The sequence below is a fragment of the Oryctolagus cuniculus genome, chromosome 4 (assembly GCF_051225735.1).
Source record: "Oryctolagus cuniculus isolate XC-2025 breed Fujian yellow rabbit chromosome 4, ASM5122573v1, whole genome shotgun sequence".
NCBI classification, from domain to species: Eukaryota; Metazoa; Chordata; class Mammalia; order Lagomorpha; family Leporidae; genus Oryctolagus; species Oryctolagus cuniculus.
The window spans coordinates 111811970-111832777 of NC_142870.1; the positions used below are offsets into that span (position 1 = coordinate 111811970).

Below are 20808 nucleotides of genomic sequence, written 5' to 3' on the forward strand. Positions count from 1 at the left end.
CATACAATTAAAAAGCTAGTTTTGACCACTCACTCTTCAGAGTCCACATAGCCCCTTTTGTGATTCTTTCGTTACTTGCACCTTGAAGATCAAGAACTTCTTCTATGCATTAAATTTAGATCTCTCAAGGTCACTGAAATGTATTTTCAATATTCTAAAGTTGAAAGTACCGAATAACCAATCTAACTTCATATAAATATTATTTATCTTTGTAGCTAGTGATCAAATTCTAATATTTTATGCTCCTATAAGTAAGTGTGGTAGTGGCACATAAGAGTGTTCCAAAAAGATCATGGGACAAAGTAGGTAAAAACCAAGTTTATTTTGGTGCAAAACATTTTGAAATCTATGTATACATAATAAGGTCAAATATTTCATGGAAATGCATAATTCAAAATTATTTTTACACCAAACTAAACTTATCTTCTAATTCCATTTTCCATGAGTTTTTTTAAGTACTCATGTATAACATATAAAGGTGCAGTCTAAAACAAGACACATCTGTGTTTATGTTCCATCTCTATACCCAAGTCACTTAACCTTTCTGATTCTCAACCATCCTGTCTGTTAACAAAGGAGAAAATTAATTTTATCTCATTAGAAATGTTGCTGTATATATGTGAAGTGCCCAGTTTAAAATCCAGTCCAACTATGAGAAACAGTGACTTGATGAGCTCTTGTCCTGACTGTTGATGTACAATGTAATACTTTATCCATTTTAGTATTTTCTCTTTGTTTTGTTCTAGTACTATTGGTTGAACACTGTGATTAACACACAATTATTCTTAGGTGCTTAAATATTAACTGAAAAATGATCCCTGTTAAATATAAGAGTGGGAATAAAAGAGGGAGGAGTTGTACAATTTGGGACATGCTCAATCGGACTTGCCCCAAATGGTGGAGTTAGAATCGTGCCAGGGGATCCCAATACAATCCCATCAAGGTGGCATGTACCAATGCCATCTCACTAGTCCAAGTGATCAATTTCTGTTCACAATTGATCACACTGATAGGTCTAAGAGTCAAAGGGATCACACAAACAAGTCTAGTGTCTGCTAATACTAGCTGATAGAATCAAAAAGGGAGAGAACAATCCAACATGGGAAGCGGGATACACAGCAGATTCATAGAATGGCAGATGTCCTAAACAGCACTCTGGCCTCAGAATCATCCCTTAAGGCATTCGGATCTGGCTGAAGAGCCCATGAGAGTATTTTAGGCATGGAAAGCCAAGACACTCTGACCAAAAAAAAAAAAAGGAAGACCTAAATGGAAGATCTCTGCAAGTGAAATCCCAGTGGAAAGAATGGGGCCATCAAAGAAGGAGGTACCTTTCTCTGAAGGGAGGAGAGAACTTCCACTTTGACTATGACGCTGTCGGAATAAGATCAAAGTCAGCGAACTCAAAAGGCTTCCATAGCCTTGGCAACTCATGACTAGAGCCTAGGGAGATTACTGACACCATAAACAAGAGTGTCGAATTGTTAAGTCAACAACAGGAGTCACTGTGTACTTACTTCTCATGTGGGATCTGTCCTTAGTGTGTTGTCCAATGTGAAGTAATGCTATAACTAGTACTGAAACAGTATTTTACACTTTGTGTTTCTGTGTGGGTGCAAACTGATGAAATCTTTACTTAATATATACTGAATTGATCTTCTGTACATAAAGATAATTGAAAATGAATCTTGATGTGAATGGAATGGGAGAGGGAGCGGGAGATGGGAGGGCTGTGAGTGGGAGGGAAGTTATGGGCGGGGGGGGGGAGCCATGTAATCCATAAGCTGTACTTTCGAAATTTATATTTACTGAATAAAAAATTTTAAAAAAAGAATCCAGTCCATAAATTATTATAGCAATACCTGTTATTTTTATAAAATCATTCAAGATTTAGCTTGAACTATGAACACTGGGCTATAATTCTTAGTTTTCTCTCTGTATTAATATTTTTTCTTCTTAGGACTCTCTCCAGATATTTTTTTCTCCTTTCAAAGTGTGAATTTCATTAGAGGGTGACAAGCATTCTATATTAATAGCTTCCAATACATAGTTAGTGTCATATAAAGTTAGACAATGACTCTATAATAATAGCTGTATGAAAGACTTTACTATAACCTTCAGAATATGCCTTACAGAAAGCATAAACCAGAGTCAGCCAAAAGAAAATCTAAACATTGGAAACTGTGTTATAATAGTTTATCAATACAGGGTCATTATTGCCACATTAGCAAATCAAGTAAACTATAATTTTGACTGCACACACTTCATACACTCTAAGTCTTTTGAAAGAAAGTCAATAACTAGAACATATGAGAGGGCCACAAAAAGCTCATGAAAAATGTATGTTATGAAAAATAGTGTTTGACTTGAAAATGTTTTGCAACAAAAATAATTAACCTTTTAATTTCATTTTTCCAAAAAAATTAAATTTCTTTAAAAAATTTATCCGAGAGACAGACGAACTCTCCCATCCACTGGTTCACTTCACAAATACCCACAAAACACCTAAGGCTTAGTCGGGCCAGAGCCAAGAGTGGGAAACATAATCCACGTCTCCCATGTGAGCGACAGGAACCCAATTCTTTGAGCAGTCACTGCCGCCCCCTAAAGTCAGCACTGCTAAGAAACTGGAGACACAATCCTGAGCCAGAAACTGAACTTTGGCACTTCAGATGTAGGATAGAGTCATCTTAATCACGAGGCTAACCACTTGCTACTCCCCCATGCTGTCTGAAAGTACCTTCCTACAAGATAATGCAGTGCCAAACATAAATACAGCATTGTTAATTATGTTTATTATTTATTTAATATTTATCATTCAAAACATTGTTTTTAATTTTTTTTAATTTTTTTTTTATTTGACAGGTAGAGTTATAGACGGTGAGAGAGAAACAGAGAGAAAGGTCTTCCTTCCGTTGGTTCACTCCCCTAATGGCTGCTATGGAATTATAGACGATGAGAGAGAAACAGAGAGAAAGGTTTTCCTTCCATTGGTTCACTCCCCTAATGGCCACTACAGCCGGCACTGCACAGATCCGAAGCCAGGAGCCAGGTCAAAGCATTTTTTTTTTTTAATGAAACTGATAGCCTAGCATTTTTTTTGTCTTTTTTAAAAATTTATTTATTTGAAAGAACATCAGAAATATATGGAGAGATGGAGAGAAAGAGATTTTCCAGTTGCAGGTTCATTCCCCAAATGGCCACAAAGGCCAGGGCTTGGCCAAGTCTAAGCCACGAGCCAGGAACTCCATCTGGGTCTCCCACATGGGTGGCAGAGATCCAAATACTTATCCATCTTCTACTGCTTTCCCAGGCACATTATCAGGGAGTAGAGCAGCCAGGGTTAGAACTACTGTTCCTATGGGATGCAGGCATCACCAGCGGTGACTTAACCTAATGCACCAAAACAAGGACCTTATTTTTCCCCTCTGCTTTAAAAAGTAATATATGTTGCTTTCCACCTGATCTTAAAAATTATTTAATACAACTTTTCTATGTTTTTAAAAGAACTCAATATTTGAAGGGACTCCAATTGAAATTAGTGTGACAGAATATAGCTGTGACATTTCACATCACTAAAAAAGGAAAGGATATCCAAAGTTCTTTTCTAACTAACATCCAATTGGAAATGTCACAGAGATTTCTTTAAAATTGAAAGGTACCTCCACCTAAAATTTAATATATTAAGACAGCCTAATTTTTAAGTTTATCTTCAGTTTTGGTTATACTAGTTTATATCCCAGGGAAATTTTAGAAAATTAGAAAAATTTTAGGTGGTTAACATGAATGTCATTGTATTTAGGAGTGACAGTAGGGATAAGTATGTCCCTCAATGACTTATCCATATATTTATAAACAGTGGAAGTAAGATTACATTCAATACTACTAACAGAAAGAAACATGATAGAACATTTTATAACATTTGAAACCAGCTGCGTAACATAAACCTATAATTTACTTGTGTATATAAAAGTGAGAAATTTGTTTTTAATCATTAAAAAACAAAGGGGCAACTGAGCGCCATCTTGTGGAGAGACCTCCATCCACCATACACAAGTCAACTTTGTTAGAAGGTTTCCTCCTTTCTTTCGTTTTTCTTTTCCAGACAAGGCCTATGAACATACAAAAATTTTATTCCAGATTGAATTCCCTTTGCCTTCACCAGCCCTGTCTCTTAATACAAAGGAAAGACTTCATTTTTCCAGTGCTGAGTGCACTGTGGAGTGGTTTGAGGCAAAGGTATATCCTAGGAAAAATCAATACTGTCTGGCCAATGTAAAAAGAACTGTAATTCACTTGGAGATACTGACAATTTATAACCTGGATTACAATTACCAAAGAGGCAAAATTCATTTGAAAAAGGCAGGCCCTAGAAGTGGTCAAATATCTTAAGTATATGACTATTTACTCTTTGTTAGCTCAGCTGGAAGAGCGGAGCACTGCTGAGCAGACATTCAAGATTCTCATTTATTCAGTCACCCTGGAAGAGCTGAGGCAGCTTACACAATTAGCATTTCTGAATTTCATAGTTCAAGAGCCCATTAATTCATCTTATACTGCATATATTAAACCTCTATTTTCTGTATACTTCTGAAGGATCACCTCCTAAATAACACAGGAATAGTAAAAACCACTACTTGATTGTATTAGTAATAACATTAATAGTGACAGTAACCATAGTTACTGATGAGTACTTTAGAGATAGTAAAACTCTTCTTCACCCTGCAAGATGATGAGTTTTACATTATTCTACAGTTAAAAAAGCAGACTCTTAGAGAAGTTAAGCCAGTTGTCCAAGATCACAGACCCAGAAGTAGCCAAGTTGAGACTGGCATCACAAATCATGTCATCGGGTTTACCCTCAACTCTGAAATTATTGAGACTTCAAAATTAACTTTAGTCACAAACATAACCATCCTGAAAAAATGAAAGCCTTCCAAAACAGTGCGTTAATTCCCATTTTAATTATTCTGGCTCTGCGCCACTTTCCCCACATCCCAGCCAGGACTAGAATTATGAAAATCACTGTATGCTCCACTGAAAAAAGTTTCATTAGCATAGAATTCAATCCTTGTTCTTCAGTAGGGGACAAAAATTACCCTCAATCGTAAAAATCTGCTGCCTAGAGACTGTTTTCCAGTCAGCTATATCTTTTCAGCAATAAGTAATTGCTAATTAACTGTAAACCATGAAGTAACTCAATATTAACCTCTACCCCAAAGCAGAATGTTCCAGGCTTCCAAGTTGTATATCTGACTTTGAAACTTTTATTTTTTTTTTTTTGAGAATGAAGATATTTACTCTTTAAATTAAAAAAGTATTTTAAAACTAAAAATTCAACAATATAAATTAAATTTTTTTTTGACAGGCAGAGTGGACAGTGAGAGAGAGAGAGAGAGACAGAGAGAAAGGTCTTCCATTTTTCATTGGTTCACCCCGCAGTGGCCGCTCTGGCAGCATGCTGCAGCCGGTGCACCACGCTGATCCGAAGCCAGGAGCCAGGTGCTTCTCCTGATTTCCCATGCAGGTACAGGGCCCAAGCACTTGGGCCATCCTCCACTGCACTCCTGGGCCACAGCAGAGAGCTGGACTGGAAGAGGAGCAACCAGGACAGAGTCCGGCACTTCAACCGGGACTAGAACCCGGGGTGCTGGCGCCGCAGGCAAAGGATTAGCCTAGTGAGCCGCGGCACCGGCTGAAAATATATTCCATAGTTCTAATTCTTTCACCTTTGCTGGAAGTGTGTGTTAAAACTTGTTTTTTTTTTTGGCCAGCATTGTAGCATAATGGGTTAAGCCACTGCCTGCAACTCCAGCATCCCATACGGGTGCTGGTTTGTGTCCTGGCTTCTCCTCTTCTGCTGCAGCTCCCTGCTTATGTGCTTGCGAAGACAGTGGAAGATGGGCCAACTGTTTGGGACCCTACACCCACATGGGAGACCTGGACGGAGTTCCAGACTCCTGGCTTTGGCCTGATTCAGGAGTGAATTTGGGGAGTGAACTAGTAGATGGAAGATCTCTCTGCCTCTGTCTCCTTTTTTTTTTTTTTTTTTTTTCTATCTAGAACTCTGCGTCTCAAACAAATTTTAAAAATCCTTTAAAAGAAAAAATCCTTGTGGGGCCTGTGCTGTGGGGTAGTACGTAAAGCCGCACCTGCAGTGCTAGCGTCCCATGTGGGCACCAGTTCGAATCCTGGCTGTTCTAATTTCTTTTTTCTTTTATTATTTATTTGACAGGTAGAGTTTACAGTGAGAGAGAGAGACAGAGAGAAAGGTCCTCCTTCCATTGGTTCACTCTCCAAATGGCTGCAATGGCCGGAGCTATGCCAATCTGAAGCCGGGAGCCAGGAGTTTCTTCCTGGTCTCCCATGCGGGTGCAGGGGCCCAAGGACTTCCAGAGCTGGACTGGAAGAGGAGAAACTGGGACTAGAACCAGGCGTCCATATGGGATGCCGGCGCCACAGGCAGAGGATTAACCTAGTGTGCCACGGTGGTGGCCCCATGTTCTACTTTCAATTCAGGTCTCTGCTATGGCTACAAAAACAGTAGAAAATGGCCCAAGTCCTTGGGCTCCTGCACCCACAAGGGGAACCTGAAAGACGCTTCAAGCTCCTGGCTTCAAATTGGCTCAGCTCCAGCCATTGTGGCCATTTGAGGAGTAAATCAGTGGATGGAAGACTGCTCTCTCTGTCTCTCTGTCTCCCTGTCTCTCTCCCTCTCTCACTCTCTCTCTCTCTCTCTTTCTCTCTGACTCTGTAACTCTGCCTTTCAAATAAATAAATCTTAAAAAAAAAAAAAACCTTGTTTTTACTGTTGTCATTGTGTCTTTTTTTAGGGTACTACCTTAGCAATATTTAAATATATATTGAACATTTAGGTAATTAACAGAAAAATAGTAAAATTATAAATATTATTTATAGAAACAACATATATTCTGTTGTTGCTTTTACAAAGCAATGGAGAAGGACTTCATCTGAAAAAATATATTGTTTCCAGGAAAATATTCATTGGAAAATTGACACAGGAATTTCCATCTTTTTTTCCCTGTTTGTCTCCAGGTATGAATTTCAATATAGACAAACTAAACAGCACATATTTCTTTGTAAACATTCCTATTATTTATATTATTAAAATTATGACTCTTTAAATTATTACTTTGGGGTTCCTTTTGGCCTTCATTTTCCTCTTATGATTAGAGATCTTCAGAATTTTAGGGCAATGATTTTTTACTTTGTATATTATAGACCACTATATGTAAGTGGAATGACTGCAAAAAGTCTAGTAATTCCCATGTGTGAATATATTTTATAGACTGACTACATAATAGGCAATGCACTCTCATATATAGACATAGGTACATATACTGTTCATCAAACATTTGTTTTGGTTTTTGATTAATCCAATGGAAATTTATTTTATAATTTATTGGCCTCATTGCCATTACTGTGCATAGTCCATGTTAAGTATGATTAAACATGTAACTATCCCAGAAGAGGTTAGGTTGGGAAACATGGGCCAGATGTGACAGAGTTATTTTTCTCATGATGGTCATCATCTCACAACATTCATCACAGAGTCATGGAGCCAGCCAGGTGTAGCTCAACAGAGAAAACAAAAATTAATGGTAGGTGTCACTAACAAGTAGTGGCTCTGGCTGTTTTCTCTGTTTCTTTTTCTAAGAGGTACTGGAGATCCATCCAGCTCATCAAATGTGGTAATCACTGTGGTAAAAATACCAAATATTGAGTGACCACAATCCATTTCCAACTGCCATCACCCAATGCCCCAAAACTCCCCTTTGGAAACTTCCTAAAGAAAAACTTGTCTACTATACTTCACTGCCACCCGTTCCCCTTTTTATTAGAAATCATGGCCTTGAAGCTGTTTTTGCCCATTTTTCAGGAAGTAATTATCGAGACAGCACAGGAAAGACCAGAGTGGCTGCTGCACTTTGGCTTGGGCAGGAAGGCAGAACTGCGCAGATCTGAGCTCCTCGGCACAGGGGCTGGGAGACCACTGTGCCTTCCTGCTACCACGTGGAACTTCAAAAGGAATCATTTCAACGTAAGAGTTCAGTTGGTTGCTCTGTAGTGAAATAAATTATTTCAGCTGCTACATTTTTGAAGTTACTCTATCAGAATTTTAAATCCTTTTCCATACAGCCCCTAAGGGCGTGTGAGTTGAACCAAGCCTCCTTTCTGTTTTATGATTTCTAGGCTGACGGGAGTTCACAGCAAAAATAACTTCCTAACATCAATCAAGCCCTGTCCGTCTGCTCTTTCACTCGACATCCTTCCTTTTCATTGTGATAATCTACTCTTTTTCACATTTAAAACATGACATTCAATTCAAGTCACTCGTTAAGAACTTCATATGAAATGCAAGCCTTATCAAATGTAGGAAAATTAATAGAAATCATGGAGAAAAAAATGAAAGAGAATACTATAGATTTAGTAAAATTATCTTGTATTGTATCTAAAGGGAATAAAATACAATTCCATGATACATTTGAGTGCTTTTATACTCTTATTTTCAACAAAAGCACACAGAGTGTCTCTGACACTCTAGAAAGGAGACAGCACATAATAGCAAAGAGAATGATCTGGCACGAAAATGGAAAATACTAAAGAAGTTCATAAATTTTAAGATTTTTCTAGGTGTTTCATAAAATTCCTTGATCTGACTCTGGCATGGAGTCAAAACTGAAGTGGCTACTTCTTGAAACAAAATGTTGATCAAACTTCAAGTTGCAACCCATTGGTAGGTTTTAAAATCAATTTAGTGGCATCAGTTAATGAAACAGAAGAAAATAGTTTAGAAAATATAAGAGGACATTGCACATAGGAAATGAAATGCAAAGTTTGGTTTTTTTCTTTAAGTATATGTATGTCTTAGCTAACAATATAAATGTGTACTTGCTGGTACCCAATCAAAATATTTGGAGACTATATTAGGATATTTTACATTGCTGTAAAAGTATACGGCAAGTCAAATTTCAGTGAAAAACAACACTTTAAACCTCTATCCCTATGCTTAGAGGATCATAGTTTATAAGGTTTCTTGGAATAATTCTATAGAAATATAATTACAAAGAGTTCATGGTATATATTACTTAATCCAAAGAAAATGTGAAAAATCCAGCAGGATATTTGGGAAACAGATTTGACAAGAATCATGAGTCTTTACTTGTATTTTACTGATATATCTCTGGTTATTAAAAACATACATCAGAGCTGCCAACTGATTTAATGATGATCACGTTTGATGTGAGAAGACAACAGAGCATTTTCAAGAGCCACAAGTTCACTTCCAATCTCTTTACCCGCACGTTACTTGAAGGTTTCTGCTTCATCAGAGTCTAACTGTGCAGAGGGAGCCACTGAACAATCACCAGACCACCTGTTTCTCACCATGTATGGATTTTTTGCCACACTAATTTTACTCAAGATATTTGGTTTAATAACAATAAAATATGATATGCCACAAAATCAGTAATGGTTACATTTGCTGAGTGTGAAATGTATGATGAGGCACTTTGAATATATCCAATTTTTAGAATGATCCTATAAGGCTGATTTTATACTTTCTGTTTGATGAGAAAAACAAAGCTCAGAAAAACTTAATAACTAGTGCATGTCTCAAGATTTACGCTCAAAAGTCAATGTTCATCTCATTGCCTCTCAGGATAATGGAAGCTAACTCAGAAGCTGTTCCTCTCCTTATATTATATTCCTGGCTTCTCAGCATCTTAGGAGAACAGGAAGGAAAAAGACAGAAGAAGGAACAGAAATAAAGAGATTCAAGGTTGAATTCATGAACTAAGGTGAGATGTTCGAACCTGAATGTACTTTTTATGATAACTCATGAAAAGAAGGAACATATATTTGAAATTGAAGTATCTATATTTAGAGGTGGATCTCAGAAAATGGTAAATAACTACATATCCACAAGATAATAAAATTCCATTCACAGTTATCTCTCACTAGAAAGCAGAGAAGGAAAAAGGAAGAGGAGAGAAAGGTTAGGGAGGTGCAGAAAACAAACAGCTGCCTCAACAACGATGCAAGGTGACTGAGGATCCCACTTGCTATTTTATTTTCACATCTGACCCCCAGCACTCTTGTGGCCTGCGCCAGCACTAACAGAGCTACTCCTGTGAAATGTAAACCGAAAGGTGAAAGGCAGCCTGATACAAGACAGATTTGGTTCACAATTGGGCTCTGCTATTTCCTGGGCTTCAAGAAAGCCAACAGAGTGTGAGTTAAAGGTAGTAATATATAAGGAAGAACATAGATCATTGTTTGGCACTCACAAACTGGTAGCTCTTTTTAATTAACAAACCTTAACAGCTCATGCCGCTCCACAAATGTTTTAATTTCCAATACCTAATCTAAAGATTACTTGCTTAAAATCTACCAAACAATGCTTTCCCTAACTTCTTTCCTTACTATCCATAGCATTTGTCAATCCCAAATTATGACTTTCAAAATATTTTTAAAATGGCATTATTTTTATTGAAACGATTATGGTCTTTTTACCAAACATAGGAAACAGGCACAAAAAATGTGAAAGATATTTAAAATAAATATGTAACCATTAAAATAAAAAAATTATGCACAGTACTGGATAATTAAGGCAAATCATCGAGTCACAAATTGGAAATTTTATTTAACAAATTCAGAAAGAAACATGTGAAAAGCATTAGAAAAGAATGGTTTGATTCAACAAATGGTCCTGGAACATGGGATACACACACGCAAATGAATTAATTTGGACCCATATAACATACCACACACACAAATTAACTCAAAAAATGGGCTAAAGAACTAAATGTGAAACTATAAAAAACTATAAAAAAACTGTTAAAAGAAAATACAGGTTTAAGCTTTTACAATACTAAACTACATAATGGTTCATTAGGTCTGATACCAAAAGCATAAGCCATGAAAGGAAAAAACTAGATAAACTGAACTTCATCAAAATTAAAACCGTTCGTGCATCAAAAAACAGTATTACAAAAATGATCCACAGAGTAGGAGAAAACATTTTCAAATCACATATATGATAAGGGTCCAGTGTCTAGAATATGTAAGCAATACTTTTAACTCAACAATTAAGGACAAATAACTTGATTTTGAAATGGGCAATGGATTTGGATAAACATTTCTCCAAATAAGGTATACAAATAGGCAATAAGCACATGAAAAGATATCATTAGTACTTAAAGAAGTATAAAGAAGAGAGATATCACCCCATTTTCACTATGATGGCTATAATTTTAAAAAGTGAACAATTAGTTGGGTGAAGATGTTAAGACTGGGAAACCCTAACACATTGCTGATGGAATTATAAAATGGTATGACTACTGTGGAAAACACTTTGGCAGCTTCTCAAAAAGTTAAACAGAAGTGTCACATGCAATTTCACAACTAGGCATCTACTTAAGAGTATTAAAAACATATGTTCACATAAAAATTCCTGCACAAACTGCATATCAGCATTAATTGTAATAAAAAGTGAAACAAGCAAATGAACATTAAATGATAAAGGGATAAAATGTCTAAAAACTCATGAATGCATAAGCAAAATGTGAAATAGTCACCCAGTGGAATATTATTTAGCATTAAAAAATAAAGTACTGATATATGCTGCAATATGGATAAACCTTTAAAATATTACATCGAATGAAAAAGGTAGACAGAAAGCTACATATTGTATGATTCCATTTATATGAGATGTCCAGAGTACAGAAATACATAAATCCATAGTAAATTAGTGCTTAGAACTGGAAGGAGGTGAAAATAGTGAGTAACTGAGTGTGTGTATGGAGTTTCTTTTTGGTAAGATGAAAATATTCTAGAATTAGATCTTAGTGATGATTGTACAATTGTGTGAATACAGAACATTAACAACCACAAATTGTAAACTCTAAAATGGTACATTTTATGGCATAAAAATTGTATCTCAGTTTTTAAAAAAATGTAACTTGAGAGGGTGGGATGAGAACAGGTATGCAATCTCAGAAAAGGAAATGGCATGAACATGAGGCTACACTGTGCATTCATTAATTCATCAAACATTTGTTGAGTGCCTACCATGCTAGGCATTCTGATAGTTTTGGAAGCTATTTGAACAAAGCCAAATAGGCAGTATCATGAAAGTGTAGTGTTTTTAAAGAGACTTTGATATTTAAAAGACTAATATTCAATGTATGGCATAAATAATTTAAAGAACATAGTAAGATGTTTCTGGAGATGAATAATACCTCCATGTTGGTTATGCTTGAGGACAGGAGGTAATAGAATCATATATGAAAGCATTAGTATACTGGAATTAAGTTTAATTTTCTTCTTTTTATAGAAGCTAATTTTATTTTTCTTATGCCATTTTAACAAGCTTTTCAAAATTTTTTATTAATATAAAGAGAACAGATTTGATGTATGTCATAGATACAATTCTAAGAAGATAACCTCACTCTGTGAAACCAACCAATATAACATCCCTTGCTGAGTAGCCATCAGGCAGACGCAGCTCCACATGACTTGACTTATTCCTGACTTCATGTAGAATATCAATGCTCAGAGAGAAAAGGAATCAAGGCCTACAGGTCCTTAGCCTTTGTACTTCATTCTTTACATTTTGTTGAATGGTTACTGCCTCTTAGGGCCTTAAAAAGATAACCTAAAAACAGCTGGCAGTGGAAATATATAGTGTGTGTGCATATTCTAAGATTTGAATTTTTTCCCTCAGTTGTCAATTGCAAATGTATGTTACCAGCTTCCTCAGATTGTCATTTTCATTTCCTCTTTAAAGAATGTTTCTAAGAGAGTAAAGATATGGACTATGTTATTACTGCTGCTAGACTACAAGAACACTGCATAACACTGTCAGCATTTAGTTACACAATTGATGCAAAAACATCTGTTTTAGCTGCTTGGCAATTGCTCCTAACAGCTTAAGTCACTATTGTCCTGCAGATAAAAGTAGGTCTCGCCTTCAATCCACAAATTTTCTGCTCAAATGCATGCATGTAATAGTTCACAAAAAGCTTATTAGGAAAAAATGCTTTAATGCAATAAATTTTTAAAAACATGATCTTGTTTCCAAAGTCATGTCCAAAGATGTTAATAACCCCCGGCATCATCATTGTCATTGTTGTTATCATCATCATCTCTTTGAAGGGGCATGTACAGATACTTACTCGTTCAATGTTACTGAATAACATAAGAGACCACTGAAGTTATAATTGAGAAAGAGCCAGATGATATTATATTAGAATCTAGAATACTAGAATAAATTAACACAAACAGAGAAATAAAAAAATAGATTGAGACCTACCTCAAATTGTCTACATGTTTAACACAACATTCTTGTGGTCCCTAGACCACTAAAAATCCAGAACAACGTTTTTAAGAAAAAAGCCCATACCAGATGTAAGTTACTGAAAGATATGTAAGATTGCTTTATTAACACAACAATTAATTTTGGTTTTGTTCCTCTCCTAGAATTCTTAGATTTACTTACATTGAACAACTGGGATGGAATAACTGAATTTCTTAAACTTGTGGCGTGGCAAAGCTATAATTCTTCCTTCCTAAATGGTACTTAGTGTTAAATCATATGGAGAAGGAAGAATATTAATACAACGATTATATAAACTGTGGAAAATGTAATTCATTATAAATTGGACATCTGAAGTCTACGATCAACTCTACCACTTGCTTTGCTGTTAGCTTAGGCTACATGTCTTTCCTCCAATAAAAAAGAATTTGTCATTCCTCAAATAAAAAAAACGAACTTGTCTTTCCTCAAATAAAGCATAATTTGGGGCTAGCATTGTGGTGTAACAGGTAAAGCTGCCACCTGCGATGCTGGCATCCCATATAGGTACCAGTTCAAGTCTCAGCTGCTCTACTTCTGATTCAGCTCCTTGTTAATGCGCCTGGGTAAAGCAGAAGATGTCCCAAGTGTATGGGCTCCTGCACACACATGGGAGACCTGGAAGAAACTGCTAGTTCCTGGCTTGGGACTGGTCTTGCAGCCATCTGGGGAGAGAACCACTGGAGGGAAGACTGATTCTCTCTCGCTCTCTCTTAACTCTCTCTCTCTTTCTCTCATTCTTTCAAATAAATAAATAAATCAGAATAAAAATAGTTTAAAAGTAATTATGTCCTAACAAATTTGCTATGAAGATCTAATTAGATGAATTAGGAGAAACATGTTATGAAAAACTTTCAAATATATACTACCTGGTCATCATAGGCATACAATGAAAATAAGGGTAAAATCTATCTTCATGTTTTATACCATAAATTGTTCATGCAATTTGTTAGATGAGGGCAGGGGTTTCTGTCTGATGGTTCACTCTAATTTCTCCAACAGAGCAATTCCTAGAACACAATAGGCACTCAGTAACAGCATTTTAGCAAGTTTGCATATTAATCCTAAATTTAAAAATAATTTTTAAAAAGTTTTAGATAAAATTATCACAATATATTAACCCAAAAATTAAATCTAAATACATAAAAATAAAAGCATAATTTTGAAATGGCAAAAATAAAATGTTGTACTAATGAATAAATATATAATGTCTATACTACTTTCCCTTGTGTCTTTTCCTAAAATATATATTTCTGGCCAGCGCCGTGGCTCAATAGGCTAATCCTCCACCTGCGGTGCCAGCACACTGGGTTCTAGTCCCAGTCGGGGCGCCGGATTCTGTCCTGGTTGCTCCTCTTCCAGTCCAGATCTCTGCTGTAGCCTGGAAGGCCAGTGGAGGATGGCCCAAGTGCTTGGGCCCTGCACCCGCATGGGAGACCAGGAGAAGCACCTGGCTCCTAGCTTCAGATCATAGCAGCACGCCGGCCACAGAGGCCATTGTGGGGGTGAACCAATGGAAAAGGAAGACCTTTCTCTCTGTCTCTCTCTCTCTCACTGTCCACTCTGCCTGTCAAAAAAAATATATATATATATATATATATATATTTCTAATAAAGAAGCATATTTTAATTCCTTCTTCCTGTACAGAATATAATTGTTTTATTTAACTGATTACCAAAAAGCAAAAAAAGAGTACTTTTTCACCTCATAAAAGAGAAATTAGATGTCATGCATGTATCAGTACTGACAATATATGGTACACTAACAAGAAAGGAGGATTGAGATATTTCTTAACAATTTCTCTTGATTTATGTATCAGTTCTGACTGTGGACCTTAAATCAAAGAGCAGGGAGTGAGAAAACTTAGCAATATCTGGAATCTCTAAATCTACATTTCAACCCTCAAAAATGTGTGCTGCTTTCTCTGACAGCTTAGTGAAATCTCACAAGAGAGCTATAACCAGGGTCACTAAACTTTTTTTTAAAAAAGATTTTTTCTCAGAAAGGGAACTTCTATTAAAGAATGTAATATCAGACATTTTATTTAAAATATGAAGCACCTTCATTTAAAAACAATATTTGAAAATGTACCAGACATCCTCATATGCCAATAATATTTAAATAGTTTTTCATGTTACCATATTTGAAAATCAGATCAGGTAAGCATTTCATTTCCAATTTATATACAAAATGACTAAGAGACAAACTTTTCCATAGTTGCATAATTAGAAAGTGACAGAGCCACAGCTGGATCCAATACTTGACCTTCACCTTCTAAGCTCCTTTCCCTACATCTCACCTGCCTATTTATCTGCTCAGGGAGTAACAGAACCAGAGGAATCCCCAAGTTATAGGCACCATAGGAATTCTTCCATATCCTGGCAAGTTAGGAACCCTGAATTTCACTTCCCAATAGGGAATCTAGATGGGTAAAACATGGTGCATAAACTTGCTCTATCAGCATGGATTGGTGATCCGTATCTGCAGGTGATTTTGAGTGAAGTATTGGGTGATAATTCTCAAACTGCCCTTGGTCTGGGTAAGGACTCAGTCAGTCCTCAGGATATGGAATTGTCCAATTATCAGAAGAAAAGGAGTTATGCAAACATGAGCAAGTAATTTAATGTTAAGTGCTATCAGAAATTGAGAGAAGCTGCAAATTCTTCATTTTGGTAGCAAAAATTCCAAGTTTAAAGTACAAATTGTGAGGAAGGTGTCCATGTATACACTAGATAAATACAAGCACATGCCATTAGTCCTCAGTTGAGTAGAGAGAGAGGGGATGGGAAGGCATAACCACAAGAAAGTGATGATCCCTACACAGGAGGCAAGGAAACATCTCTGAACATCCAAAATGTATCAAGAGAAAACGCGTTAAGGAAGACTTGGGCCACTATTCCTGCCGGTGAATTTAACCTTCAATGTTGAGGCCATGGAGGTGAGAAGGAGAGGATAAAAGGGAGAAAATATCAGCTTTCACAAGAACAATTTTGAGGTGCAGAAATAATAATAGTCACCTCTATTTGTGTGTCTTTGACTTCCAAATATTGATTGGCTACCAGCCAATTAAGTAGTAGCCAGTTAGCTCTTTGGCTCATTCTATTTGGGCCTGGACTTTCTCTGGTCCTCTCAAAGATGCTGCCACCCATGGAGGTAGAAATATGAGGCAGGTCAGGCTAGAATTTAGATATTTGCCAGATGAACTAAGGCACTTATTCACATCTCAGAATCCCCATTTTTTTAAAAAAAGATTTATTTATTTGAGAAGCTGAGTTACAGAGAGAGAGAGGGGGAGACAGGGAGAGGGAGAGACAGAGAGAGAGGTCTTCCATCTGCTGGTTCATTCCCCAAATGGCTGCAATGGCCCAGGCTGGACCATACTGAAGCCAAGAGCCAGGAGCTTCTTCTGGGTCCCTCACATGGGTGCAGGCATTTGGGCCATGTTCCACTGGTTTCCCAGACCATCAGCTGGGAGCTGAATTGGAAGTGGAGCACCAGGACTAGAACCAGCAGCCATATGGGATGCTGGCACTGCAGGTTGAGGCTTCATCCACTATGCCACAGGACCGGCCTCCAGAATCTTCATTTTTAAGAGGATGCTAGTACATGTACTTCTGCAGGTGACGGGTACTAAAAACATTAACACATCCAAAGTGTTTGAAATAGTTACAACATCTTTTCACACAAGTAGATATTCCACGAACAGTTGGAAAAATAGTATTTTCACCACCACTATTTTTAACTATTTTGTAGTTTTCAAACTTGATTACACTTTAGAATTGGATAAGTGACAGATAATAAACATCCCTGGCAATTTGTATACACACCTTTAAAAGTCCCTCAGGTGACACTAACATTCCATCTTGTTTGCCACTATTCCATCTGAAGTCAACTGTTCCCTGCCTTAATTTTCCAAATTTATTATTTTTCATTTTATTTGAAAGGCAGACAGACAGACAAAAAGAGATCGTCTATTACTCTCCCATTGCCTGCAAAGTGAGGGCAGGAAACCAGGAACCAGTAACTCATTCCAGGTCTTCCAAGGAGGTGACAGGGACTCAAGTACTTGGGCCATCAGTTACAGCCCCCCTGAGTGTGCACCTGGAGGATACTGGATGGGGAGCAGAGCTGGGACTTAAACCAAGTACTCAAAGATGGGATGCGGGCATCTTAAGCAACTGCCACACCACAATCCCCAACCCAAGAATCAACTCCTTACCTGTTCCCACAGCTCTTACTGTTTCCACAGCTCTCACTTCCTCCTTTAACACTGACAGGGACACCATCCTCATATTCAGAGACAGATTTATCAAGCAACTTTGGAGACTTAAGCTTCAGCCCTTCTCACTTTCACATGTCTCTGCCAAGGTCCTAGAATACTTCTGTATTCAAAATTTTGTATTATTTTTATTACATATGGACTCCAGCATTGTGTTAGTTTTAAGCTCTATGAAACCTGGATAACTAAATTTTGTTCCACTTCCCATGAAGTAAATAAACAGCAGAGAATCACAAATGCTCAACTTCTGTTCAAACTTGGCAAATACTGGGCTACTTGTTGCCTTCTCCTGGATATAGGGGGAGTTGACATTACCTTGAATTTTTAGTAGCTGTTATTCAATCTGTTGTCTCTTTAAATCTACTCTTCTAGTCTTTTTATTTTAAGACTGCCAAACAACTGGCCTAACTGGCCAAACTATTTCAATCACCACCTGTGTGCTAACCTGGTCACCCTGTATTTGCAGGTTATACCCCACAGTGGTGGACTGGTAACAATTGGAGGACATTTGTTACAAACTCACTACTACTTCTGAATCTTTTTTCCAGGACTCGGGTTCAAACTTAAACTTCCTAGAAAGAGTGTTCCTTTGTGACCTCCAGTCCAGCATCTGATTTTCTTATCCCCTCTAATATAAATAACTAAAATGCTTTGCTTTGTAAGTACTTTCACTATCTACTTTGAATCAGACACAGTCCTATGTCTCTCAATCTTCTGTTCCCTGGAAGGTTAATTATCTTGTTGCCATTAATGCTTCTGAGAGAAACTTCTCTCTCAAATTTATTACACGAACTGTTCACTTATTTCAGAAATGCCATTTTGAAAGGGGCACTGTTCTTAGTATTCTTACAGAATTTGAGGTTTATCTCTGTTGAAAGTAGTTTTTTTTTTTAGTATGATCCTCTGAGAAGAAAAAAAATAAAACCTCATCACCTAAATTATTCTGTGATATCAAAGGCTGACAGTTCAATTCTCTGTAGAGAGACGGAGGTCAAGCTGTATAAGCCCAAGTAGCAGATCTCAACATAGTAATTTGGTGGGGACAGAAAGGATAGAGGCAGCAAATCATTCCACCAGCTTCCATGGGGACAAACATGTTTGTCTGATGATGCCTTGGTTGTGGTTTTCTGTTGTTGTCATTGTTGTTTTCAAGGATACAAATATCCATTAGGTAAGGAAATCATATTAATTTGGAAACAAATATTAATAAGCAGAAAGTAGGGAACCTAAAAACAGAATCCAATACCAGTAAGGGTCAACAGTGACAAATATTAGGCAAGGTATGGAAGCAAGCCCTCAGTGCCCCAGTGAAGACAGTGTTGGGAAAGTCAGGAAACAGATTAGATTAGATAAGCAAGTAGCCCTCAGGGTGAGAGCTGAGGTCACCAGCCCCTCCCTACAACTCCAACTGCTACACTCAATCCCTCCCCAATATTTCTGCAAAATCACCCCCCAGAAATGGCACCAGCTGAAAATATCCAACACAGCTACTGACCACATCCCCACAATGTTCCATCATGTACCTTATGCCATGACAATTCTGGAACTTCCTAAAAAGGCAAGAAAATAGGTAGTACCCAAACTCTACCCCAATTACCACCTCCTATGAATATTCAACTCCTTTGCTCTCTTGAGGTCATATCAAAGGGAAAACCAAAACCTCATGGGGCACAGCTCACTCTCAAATGTGTGTATTTTATTTGTTAACAATAATTATTATTTATCTACTAATCTTTACTTCTCATTCTTGAATTCTTTCTTGCACCAAAGACAAGAACCTGGACTCAATCATTAGACAACAGGTTGGCAAAGTGTGACTATAGATAGTTTCATGATTTTTTTTCTTTTTGGAAGATAAGCTTGTTTTGATTACATTATTAATAAATAGGCAGTAATTTCAAGTGCATATAACTTTTAAAATAGATGCTGGTGTTGTGGAATAGTGGGTTAAGTTGCCACTGTTGGAAACCTGCCACTTTTGGACATCCTACATCAAAGTGGTTTGGATCAAGTCCCATCTCTGATCCAGCATCCTGGTAATGTGTATCCTGAGAAGCAGCAGATCATGGTCTAAGAACTTGAGTTCCTGCCACCCAGGTGAGGGACCCAGAGGGAGTTCTGACTTCAGGCTTCAGCCTGGCCTAGCCCTAGCCATTGCAGCCATTAGGGGAGTGAACCAGCAGACAAAACATTCTCTCTCTCACAATGTCTCTCTCGCTTTCCCTCTCCTCTCAAAGAAATAAAAATAAACAAATACCTTTGAAGAGTTATAAAAATAGATTTTTAGGTAATTCCTAAAATGTCATATTAGGTTGATACTTGTTTTTTACTAAATTATCATTCTGTGTCTAAACTGCCGGCATCATATTAATCTATATAGAAAATGCTTTTACTTCATTGTTGAAGCTTTTTCACTTATAGTAAATCAGAGCTCAACCTGAAATACAAATTTGAAAAGATTTACCAATTCACATTTATCATCTCTCACTCTCACTTTCTTTTTTCTTTATGATATATCTTGTTGAACAATTATTCCATGTTTTAATATTTCTGTTTCATTTATTATCTTCTTTGACCTTCCTCCAGTTGATAGTGCTGTACTTCCTTTGCATTAACAAATTTTTAATACCTGGGGAACCACTAAATGCCACAGATAGTCTCTGATCATTTGTGCTTAAAAAGAACATAGAGGGTCGGCGCCGTGGCTCACTTGGCTAATCCTCCACCTGCAGCGCCGGCACCCTGGGTTCTAGTCCCGGTTGGGGTGCCGGGTACTAGTCCCGGTTGCTCCTCTTCCAGTCCAGCTCTCTGCTGTGGCTCGGGAGGGCAGTGGAGGATGGCCCAAATGCTTGGGCCCTGCACCCACAAAGGAGACCAGGAAGAAGCACCTGGCTCCTGGCTTCGGATCGGCGTAGCGCCAACCGTAGCGGCCATTAGAGGAATGAACCAATGGAAGGAAGACCTTTCTCTCTGTCTCTCTCTCACTGTCTATAACTCTCTCTCTCACTGTCTAACTCTGCCTGGCAAAAAAAGACAAAAACAAAAACAAAAATATGGCTGCCTCTTTAGTAAATGGCATTCTGAGTTTTGCTGAGTTTTCCTAAAATTTGCTGAGTGATTTAATTTGAAAACAAATGTTTTCATCTACCTT

The 20808-nt window shown here is 37.3% G+C and overlaps 1 protein-coding gene across 6 annotated transcripts in view; it reads right to left on the reverse strand.

Annotated features, from left to right (window-relative positions):
- LOC108175368 (EGF-like and EMI domain-containing protein 1) overlaps positions 1-20808 on the reverse strand; it is a 710453-nt gene that overhangs the window by 419924 nt on the left and 269721 nt on the right. The window lies entirely within an intron of this gene.